Source organism: Micrasema longulum, unplaced genomic scaffold (genome assembly GCF_059751315.1).
Source record: "Micrasema longulum isolate JH-2025_06_02 unplaced genomic scaffold, ASM5975131v1 h1tg001041l, whole genome shotgun sequence".
Lineage (NCBI taxonomy): Eukaryota > Metazoa > Arthropoda > Insecta > Trichoptera > Brachycentridae > Micrasema > Micrasema longulum.
The window spans coordinates 1-12,264 of NW_028278229.1; positions in this window are offsets into that span (position 1 = coordinate 1).

Genomic DNA, 12,264 nt, shown 5'->3' on the forward strand with positions numbered 1-12,264 from the left:
GTCACGCAAACGTCCAACGGTTAAGTAACATACGGTAAGATAGAGCTTTTCTGCCCGGAAAATCGGTCATATTCAAAATATATTACAGAAAAATCTGTTTCGTTTTAAAAATGGAAGACAAAAGTAATTTGAATCGTTGTATTTCAATATTCGTATGTTTTACTGCAATTAAAAATGTTTAACTGCAATCAATTTATTTGACTTTCAATCAATTCGTAATAGGGATGAAGAGCCGTTAACTTGAAATTAATGCTATGTTTACTGTAAATAATCAGTTTTTGTGGTACTGCAGCGATATTTTTTGTTGATTAAAGTCGTATGTAATATCTGTGCTGACACGGGGCATAAGTCTGTATGGTGTAATTTTACAATATTTTAATTTAATTTTTAATTTTGTTTATTCAGAAAAACAACAGCAATACAAAAAAATATACACAACATTATAAAAAAAACATAAAATAAAGCCAAATCAGTTTTCCACATAAGTACAATTAAAAAAATCCATCCGGCTGAACCAAATCACCTACTAGGCAACGCCTGAAAACGTTATTTTTTCAATTTCTATACTTTCTCATGGACCAGGTGGATTTATCAACATAATATACAATTCTTCTTATATTTCTATATGTGGCCTGTGTGGCCCATTCATTACCAACATTTAAATGAATGCATTACTCGTGAATTTCTGTGACAAAATTTATTACCAACTTACGAAACGATCGTTTTCGAAAGACCTTATTTTTCAAAAGAAAATAATGAATGAAAATTTTCATTATAAGGGCTTATATAAACACTAGGAGAATCTTTAAAAAATATTTTATTTGTAGAGTAAATCCGATATTCCTCCCGAGTGATATTACCATATTATTATCAACATAATATTAAAATCAATGAAGATACCACCTTTGAAATGTACGTATACATTCGTCATGGTTGTAGAACAACGACGCATGTGACTTTCTTCAACTTTACATGGGGGCTATTAAAACTTTTTTTTGTCACTTTATGTTACAACAAAAGTACAGGAGTATTTAATTTAATACATGGGTTAGTTTTTGTTTTTTTTTCGAACCTGGAAAAAGGCCTTAATACAACTTTTTCAAGATCAAACATAAAAGAACGTCAATGTCGCATTTTTCGCACATCCGTCATTATTCTACGATCCCTACCATATATACCTACATGTAGATTAAGATCAAGACGGACATGTCAAAAGTCGGAATAACCGTGCATAAGAAGTTGGATTAATGTATAGGAAGAGAGGTCTGTCTGTAAAAATAGAGTGATAAGGCTTTCTCCTCCGTATCTCTCTGCCTACCGCTACGGGGAAACGACGTGATGGTTTGTTTGTAGATCAAGGAAGGTAAATTACACGTATGGCCGTATGGTAAATACACTCAAGGCGGAAGTAAGTGCTCAAATCCCAACTAGTGGATACGTTGAGCTAAATTTAGTGTTTGCACGTGTTTCGTCATTTATAGAGAAGGACTACACAGCGACTGAAATGGATCCTTGCCAGAGGACTAAACTTGAGGTAAGAAGCGAGCTTACTGGAGTCTTTAATTACTAACTGCATTGACTGCACTACCGCAGTCACAAAGATTTATGATGACAGCCAAATATATCAGAATTTAGACTGCTGTATGACGATGGTAATAAAATGAGAATTCTTAAGTTAAAAGCTAATCTTTGAGATCAAAATAAATAATACCCATAATTTTCCGTCAATTATGCATAATTAGAATGTCATTACGAGTGCGGATCTCAAAAATGGTCCAAAGGACTAAAGAACAGATAGAAAGATAAATGACACAGATTTAAATGTATTTTAAGATTTTTTAGATCTAATATTACTGATTAAAATAAAAATAAAACTTCAATCAACCTTCAATGGTACGTTGTAACCTAATTACTACTGCGATAATGATGTTTCGTTCACTTCTAGTAAACCTGGGTTGGGACATTTAAACGGAATGTAAATTATTTTATCAAATTACGAATTAAAAAAATCGAAATTAAAATACATTTCGTCATCATGTGCACATATTCTCAAGTAAGTAACGAACATTGTATAAAAACGCCAATTATTATTTGAATTTATAATCAATCAATATTTTCAAGACCAATTTGCAATAGTTTTAAAAGATAACTCATTGTTATCATTAGTAAATATATGTTTCTTGTTTTCGGCCGATAGTTTCATTTTTCGTAAAAGGCCTCAATAAAAAAAGACTATTATTAGTATGTATTTACATGTAGGCTTAACATATTTTTAATGGTATTTTCTTTATGTATTTTTTCTCGTGCGTTTTTTTAATCATTCGTAAAAACGTGATTTAAAAAAGAACGCCCATTAAAAAATACATAGTGAAAACCACCCCACCTTAAAATGCTCTGTCTATATTTCCCCGGAGCGCGATCACGAATAATAAACACGCTCAATATCAGAGATCTTCGATCAAAAAGAGTCTACTGATTTAAGTTTAATAAGCAGTTCGAAACTGTTAGGCTTTTTAAAGCAACAAATCGGGACGAAATGCTAATTTATACTGACACGCTTAGCAGACATGTGAAGGAAATTAGGACGGGACTTAATGCCGGGGACTCGTTAAACTCGACTTTATCTACAATTGCACTACCTTTTTCCTCATTTAATGTATTTCGTGACTATTTAAGGCAGCCTGCGTTAGCTGTATCTTATTAAATACAATTTAATTGTACGCCACAAAAAAGAGGGTTATCAAAATGCTATTAGAACTAAATGATATTCAAATCGTTTAATAAGAAGTTACAAATCATGATGTCTAATATAAGTAGAAAAAATATAATATTCTATGATAATTTATAACCAGTGGAATAATTTAAATATATTTATTATTTATAAAACGAGAAGATTTATTTTATTTGGAAAAATTTACCATTCTAAACATATAGGTACGAGTATTATAACGAAAAAAGCAATTATTTACAATAACGTCAAACTAGAAACGAAACAATAAAAGAAAAAGCGAAGATAAATAAATATAATTTATAATCATTATGGGATCCAGGTTAATTATAAGTGTACGTATTTATAGAATACTATTATTTAATAAAGTAACTCAATTTACAACCAAAATAATTCAGATCCTGATTTTCAGTTAACAAGTCTGATCATTCTGGGTGAAATTAGAGGTGTCTGGAAATAAGTATTAGTCTTATGATGAACGAGGAACGGAATTTCATTATTTCTGAGTCAACATGAAGGAACATTGAGAGGTTTTTAAGGTAATATTTATTTGAAGTCAGGACATCAAATAAATCATTACGTATTTTAAAGATGCAGATTAAGTCTGTATTAAATCAGCGTTTTAAAATACTAAATAGATTGGGAAAAAGTTCCACATTGGTATATTTATATTTATTTATTTATTTAATTTTATTTTATTCAGAAAACATACAGTCATACATAATAAGGATTAAAAACAACAATTTTTAACATAAAAAGACCAATTAAGTTTTCATAAATTATGCAAAAGATATAATTATTAATTATTAAATGTGACAAAAAATATAAAATAAATAAGAATTTCAAGTGAGAAAAGAATAATTGTTGACATTTGCGTTTTCCATGGAGGTAATAAATTAAAATAAATGAAAATACCGAATGTACACTCCGAGCCATCCACGCACACAAATTAAACACACATGAACGCACATATAAAACATACACAAACACATACATTACATGCGGCACATATACATAGCATAAACCACTCAAGATGCACATTCAGCAACTATCCCAAATAATCGACCCCATGTAGAAATTTTCTGTACAAATGCAACGTGCAGTTAAAAATGTCTACATCAATACTGAGTCCATTATTATTTCTTTAGGTACGTCTAATGAATGAATTCGAGGTATAATTGTTTTTACAAGTTGGTACATAAAAAAGGGAATTTAATCTAGTATAGCGAAGAGGACAGCGGAAATCAATATTTTGTAAAAGATACGGCGAATCAACTATATTATTGAGAATTTTGAAAAGAAAAATTAAATCACATGTAAGGTGCCTTTTTTGTAGTGATTTTATATTAAAATTGATCAAAGATGCGCCGTAATCATTTTCAATGTTGCCAAAACGATATTCCAGGCTCCTTATAAATTTCTTTTCAATGTTTTCAATTTGATTTATATATACATTATACTGAGGGGACCATACTAATGAAGCGAATTCGAGTTGACTTCGGACATAAGTATAGAAAATAAGTTTGAATGTATTTGGTGATGAGAATGGCTTGGAGATTCGTAAGATAAACCCCAGAAGTCTGTACGCCTTATCTACTATATCTTGTGATTCCTAATTTGATGGCAATTTTTCTTATAAATCTATGCTTAACACACGCGATTTCGCACTTATTGATTGCGAGCTGATATGATGTGGTTTTTATTAGGGTAACGAATCAAAAATAAGAACAGGAACAAATTTTTAGGAGTTTTTAATATCTGATACTGACAGAAGCGACAGGCGTCTCTCTTCAGGAGGCCTTCAGAAGCGCTGAAGACAGAAGCGGACAGAGGGGGATCCTAACGAAGTGCTTCCATCCTGCCAACGTGACCACGACTGCTCTGCCAAGAGTAAACAAATAAGAAGAAGATCTAATACACACCAATACAAAGGCTTCAAGTTTAATGAGAAAGTTCAGCCCTATGGGAAATAGGATAAGAAAAATGTATTCTTTATGAGCGGTAAAAATTAAAGCACTATATGGTAAAGCGAAGTTTCTTGAAAATACATGAAAAAATTCATAAAAATGATTTGAATTAAAACTACTTTGAACGACGTGATGATTGTGATAGATTTTCGGTTTACGGAGAAATGTGACGGTAAGTAAACTGAATAATCAGCAGAACTTATTGAGAATAAGGAGAAGAAAACTTAAGATGTCTCACGCGAAGGAATTTAAAAAATATAAACTCAAATCAAAGCGCTGATAATACGGTACACGAAAATGTTTTCAAAATATTTAGCTTAGTTTAATTTAACAAATTAATGTATGTAAAAAACCACTGAACTTACTCATTGATGTTGATGTAAGTGATATACCAACACATGCTTTCAAGTTTTTAAATTTGACACAAAACAGTTGAATTGAAGCTATTTGGAGCGGCTTACGCTTACAGTACCTACCTATTTGCATTTAAAATATTATTTACTTATTTATTTTTATTTGGGAAGAAAACAACAGTTTTTACATATATTGTATACAGAAAATAAGAATACATATGAACGAAATTTATGAAAACAGTCTATAAAAATTTTCAACAGTGGAGTAAGATATTGATTAAGTACATAAGCGGTATCAAAATAAAAGCAATTAACAATTGTTAGGCACTAAGAAGTTGCAAATAAAATAAAAATACATATACTTATATACAGTTATAAAAATAAAGTTAATAGAAACAAGATAAATTTAAATTCAAAAAATAAGAAAAGAAAAAGGTATACAAAAATAATGTAAAAGGTACAAAAATGTAATAATGAACATACAAATACATACATAATTACTGACATCGTAAAACTAAACGGGTGTACTGTCTATAAGGAATTTTCTGAATTTCATATAGGAGAGATGAAAAATGTCTGACCGGAGAGAACAGTATCATAATAATGACATGCTCTAAAGAAAAAGTCGTTTTTCTAGGTAATGGCAAATTAAATGTAGTATGGAGTCTTGTTCTGTTGGGTACAATATATTTTAAAGAACTTGTAAGTGAAGGGCAGTCTACGACGTTGTTTACTAGTTTAAACAGGAATATTTGATATGCAATCACTCTTCTATACTCAAGAGTTTGAAATGAATTTGGTGTACAGTGAAATTTATATTTTATTCAATTAATAAATCTCTTCTGTATCCTTTCTAGGTTGTTTTTATATATTTTTATATTGGAGATTCCATATAATTGAAGCATATTCTAATTGACTTCCCACATATGTGTTATAATATATATTATATATATATATCATATAAATGTTTTAATGTTTTTGAAGTCATTAGACATTCGCATTAAAAAACCTAGCATTTTGTATGCCTTATTAATAATTCTATTAATGTGAATATTGAACACAAGCTTGGAATCTAAAACTATTACTAAGTATCTAATGTATATATTGTCAATAAAATGACCTATAAGGGGAGATTTTCTCCGACGATTTTTTAGCTAAAATAAAATAATCCTTGCCTCTGAGGGTAATGCATTTCATTTGCACAAAACGCAGGAAGTAATCATTAAAGAAATGACGATGGCTCAATTTATTTTAGAATATGTAAGTTAAATACGGCAATTATTGGAGAGATCTTTTTGAATTCAAACAAGCTGATGCCACAATTAGGCGTCAAGAGTTTCAAGGATTGACCGAACAATGGCGCTTATTTTTTTTTTGCTTTGACTTTGCCGGTTCACACAATTTAATGTCAAATAAATGTTTATACGTTAACAATTCACTAAACGGGTTCGCGCCGCTATTCTGACAAATATTTCGTTAGGACGCGTCGATCGTTAATAGAAAAAATAATAGAAAATACAAAAATATATGATTATTGATCGAGAATTTTTTTTTAATAGGAAGCAGATCAATATACGAGTTTATAGCAAAAATATAATTTACAAGTTCTCTGAAGCAGATACAAAAAAAAATCTACTATGTTTGAAAGCTAACATATACGAAATATATTATTTAAATTTATGTTTTCTTTTACGGTTTTCTTACTAAAAGTTAAATTGTAGTTGTTATTTCCATCATGTTATTTATTACAGAAATTTACATAAAATAACAAAACATATTTCGTTATGTAGATGCCTATGTAGATGCCTGTAGATAGTATGTAGTCTATGCAGATATACATATTAACTTCTCAAATTTTTTCTTTATCTCTGTTGTAATACATGAAAGCAATTATTAAATTTAGGAAAAAATATGTATTTATCTTTATCAACAATATTTTGAGTTTGTCCAAATTTTTGTAGACAAGGACTGGATTCAACTCCCTATGGAGCTGTTTTTATCAACATATTGCAACAAAGATGAAGAACATTTAAGATAATCTTTAAGAGATATCTTTATATATATAATTCTTTTGTACGTGTCATGTCACTGAACTCCTCCTAAACGGTTTAGCTGATTTAGTAGATATTAACATTTTCAATTTAATCTGTAAAAAAAGGTAGGAGAATAAATCTTTTTTTATTGTTTTAGATCTTAACCTTGTCTTAGTAGAACTTAGCAAAGATTCGGATTTAAAATAATCCATTGGAAAACCGTAACTAACATATGCGGGAGTAGAGCTTTGTTATGGGTATAGTCGAGCAATGGTGAGGTTTGGGCCAACCTGATCAAGGTTTGTTTGCGGCCGGAACTAAATCAGGACTAAAACCCGCAAAATACGAGAACTACTATAGCAGCACATTTTACATTTGACACCAGTTTGAGTTATGGCGGTTTGTGAAATATCGCTTTATAATAATGCGAAATGTTAACAGGGAGTACTGTAATGGGTATCAGACATTTTGTTAATACATGGTTTCAGTTGTTTTGCTGATAGATGTAATTAATAAAAATCAGGATTCGAATTTTGTCTCCAGAAACTACAATACGTGTCATTATAAACGTAGAAGCATTTCTGATCTATCTTTTTCTATCCCCGATCAATCGCTATATTTTAAAACAAATTTCAATAAATTTTCCGGTTAAATTAACTCCACGGGTTCTATTTTTTAATAACATTTTGTCAAAGAAATATGTTCAAAACTCAGTTATTAATCGTAGTTACTCCAAATTTGACATACTCTAGTATAAATTTTATAACTTCAAAAGAAAACTTTAACATGAGAAGTGTATCAGTGTATGATTAATTTGTGTACATTTCAATAAGTTTGTTCTTTTTATTCGAATTGTTACATATTATATTGAAAAATCCTCATTCTTAACCTTCTTTCGGTGCTCTTTCTTGAATTACATTTAATGTTTTTTCAGTAGCGCGAAACATGTTCTGGTATGTACTAGTTGTTTAATTATTTTTTGTTTTTTTTCCTAACATAAATAAAATAAAATTGACGCTTATGCAGACAAACAAATTATCACGCCGGTTCCCAGTAGAAGTAGGCAGAGAGGATAGAACGCCAAAACCACTTTTTTTTTACATAGAGACTTCGCTTTATGTACATTTATAGTAGACAGGGGTTAGACAGGGTTGCATTTTGTCTCCAGTATTGTTTAATATATATGGTGAATATATCATTCGAAAAGCACGTAACGGCTAGACAAGCGAGTTCACAATTAAAGGAAGTAAGTTATCCAACCTGAAATATGCTAATGACACCATACTTATTGCATCGTTAGAGATTGAAATGAAAGAAATAATTGACCGAATAGATGCTGCTAGTTCAGACCTGGGAATCTCAATGAATACGAGCAAAACTAAGCTTATGATCATTGATCGAGCTTATAAAGTAGCAATCCTTATTACGCAACGTAGAAAGAGTCAACAACTTCATTTATCTAGGTTCTCTCATCAGCGATGGTGGTGGGTGTGAATGTGAAATTCGGCGACGTATAGGTATTGCCAAAAGTGCTATGAGTCGGCTGGTGAAGATTTGAAAGAATCGCAGTATAACCATTAACACCAAAAAGAGACTGGTGAAGGCCTTGGTTTTCTCAGAGTTCATGTACGGTGTATAGTGATGGACACTGAGGGAATCTGAAAAGAAAAAAAATTGAAGCTTTTGAAATGTGGTGTTGGCGGCGAATGCTGCGGATTCCGTGGACGGCCAGACGTACTAATGCTGATGGAACTGAACATAGGAAGACTAACATCCATGTGCAAGAAAATAATCCTGCAGTTCTTTGGAGATATTTCCAGGGGGAACTCTGATAGTTTGGAGAAAACTATTCTACTGGGAAGTGTCGAAGGGACAAGGTCGCGCGGACGTCAACCGACAAGATGGAGCGGTATGGTCACTGAATTATCACTGGCGAATGCCTATAGAAGAGCACAAGACCGTTCCAGATGGAGGGAGACTGTCCACAGACGAGCCATGCCTGGAGTCAGGCTTAATCACCATCCTCAGACATGAGGAACAGATTCAAGAGAGAGAAGATTTAACTAAATCGAACTTAATATAAATAGAAATATACAAACTTTATGAAAAATACAAATACAAAAATAAATCTTGAATCAGCAAAGCTATTACTACCAGGGGCTAACTGTGTATAGAAGCAATTATGCGCAGCTTACCATTGTATTTGACCAACCATAATAATATTTTACTGTAACTTTATTTACAGAAAAACAAATAAATAATTACTATTTATTTTAAATCATTTCCTCCATTTGTATTTTTATCCTAATATAAATATAAATATTAATAAACCGCGCCCAGCGCCTGCGGTGAGCCAAGAAATTAGCCGATTATTCCAGCTTATTTTTTCATACAAATAAGTATACTATATTTTGAATGTCTTAACCCCAGTGCGGGTTTTTTCTCCTAGATTAAACTTGCAGATTACAAAAATTATTTAAAGATTCTTGATTTGGAAAACAGTACTTCAAACATTATTTCTTAAGGACTATTTTTTTTTGAGATGATACTTTTGACATATGACTCTCAACACATGTGGCGTTCGACGCGGCCGTTTTTGGAATTGTTCATTTCTAGAACAAATCGGCCAGTTGACATTTCAATCGTTATGAGAATACCTAATACTGACTGAATGATAAACTTTTATCTAATTTATGTGTTAAATTAATGGATAATATAGCTACACAATATAATATATCACGAAGTTACTTTGTTTGAGTTGATTTCATAGATGAGAGTTGTTGCATCAAACAGAACCACAGAAAACAATAGCAATTTATAGTATAAATAACTTACATTATATTATGTACCTACTATGTAGATAAAAAAAAAGATATTTTTTTATAGCTTACCTGTGAATAAAATCACCGTTCGCCACTGATTAATACCCAAAATACCGATAATTTATTTGCCGATTGACAATGGTAAAACTAATGTCCCAATATTCGAAACTTTTACAAATTAAAATTCATCCGATGATCATATTGATTTTAAGGACACCTTAAAACAACTTTTCCCCCTAGATAAAAAAAAATGCCGGACCAGATAATATTTCACCAACATTTGTATATCTTTCCTATTTTAATATAGGGTGATAAGATTGACGTTGTTAATTATAGACATACTCGTATTTTTTTATTATCCACGACTTCCAAATTACTAGAAAAGCCTTTACTGCATAAAATAATATTTACAATTTCAAAATCAATAACACCCGCCTAACATGGATTTCTTTAAAACCATCATCATCATTCCCCTTTCTGCATATAATGGTGCATAGGGTACTGCATAAATACACCAATCGCAGCGTAACTTGATCGTTTTTGTTGCGTAAAGGTAAAATGATCAGTCTTAAGCTTCAGGTGCCAGTCCAGGAACTAATAAATATTATATTTTAAAAATCATTTTTAAAATAAATATTTCATGTCGACCATGTCGAGAATCGAACCGACCTCTTGCATGGTAGGCAAATGCGCTGACTACTACACCACGAGGCGGACAAATTGTTGTTAACAAAAATATTGTCAAAATAAATCGACACTAACCAATATATTATCGAAATATTATATCTGATATCATTTTATCATTTTCCAATAAAACTCAAATCGATTATATTTACACAAACTTTAGCAAGGCTTTCGACAAAGTAAACAATAAAATCCTTTTATACAAATTAGAACAATGTAGTATGAACGGTAATTTGCTAAAATAATAATCATTATAATTCCCTTTCTGCACCTAATGGTGCATAGGGTACTGCATTGGTACACAATCGCAGCGTATCTTGATCATTTTTTACATGAAGTAAGATGATCAGTCTTAGGCTTCAGGTACCAGATAAAAACCAGTGTGTGAATATCAATGATATATTATCATATAAATTTACATCAGTAAGTGGAGTACCTCAAGACTCGCATCTTGGTCCGGTGTTATTTTTTAAATTTAAAAACGATGTAATTGATATTTTTGATAATGTACACGTTCTTATATTTGCAGATGATATAAAAATATTGAAAGAGCTCAAAAATATTGACTATTGAAACATTATGGCCTATAATTTGTCCAAATTACACATCTGGTGCGAACAAAATAAGCAAGTGTCAAGCTATGAGATTCTACAAAACAAAAAATACCGTTTTATTCAATTACATGATAAATCACATTCAAATGACTGCTGTTTCTAACATGAGCAATTTGGGTGTTTCGTTCGATTCGATATTAATTTTTAAAAAGCATACAGCTAAAATACCTAACTAAGATATTTGTACTAACAGGAAAATATTTTGATAGTACAAATACATTAAATTACCTATACACATCTCTGGGTAGCAGTCAATTAGATTATGATTCACCAATATGGTCACCGTATCAAATTACTTCTCTAGAGTCTCTAGAGAGAATTCAAAGTAAATTTCTTAGATGCATTAATTTGAAGATGAGTTAACGCTCGAAAACTCACTAAATTGCACGAACGTAGACAATCAAACGATCTAATAACTTTATATTATAAAACCCATGTTTGATACCCCTGACTTATTGAAGTTGATTTTATTACATGTACCGCCCAGGTTGAGCTGAACATCTACTACATTTTATTGTGAAAATTCTCGAACGGTAGCTCAATATAATTCACCTATTAATAGAATACAAAACACTGGCAAAAATATATCTCTTATTCGGATACATTTCATTTATCACTGCCCAACTTCAAAAGCTATGTCGCCAGTATATTATTGGCAAAAAGAGGAAAGTAACGTCAATATATCGGGTTAGAATTTCACAAAAATGGCGCTATATAAATTATCCAAACATTATTATTATTATTATTATTATTATTATTATTATTATTATTATTGTTATTATTATTATTATTATTATTATTATTATTATTATTATTATTATTATTATTATTATTATTATTATTATTATTATTATTATTATTATTATTATTATTATTATTATTATTATTATTATTATTATTATTATTATTATTATTATTATTATTATTATTATTATTATTATTATTATTATTATTATTATTATTATTATTATTATTATTATTATTATTATTATTATTATTATTAGAACAGTAACGATTTGAGCAATTTATTTTCATGGTGATCATTAAGTCTAAATTCGCTTAG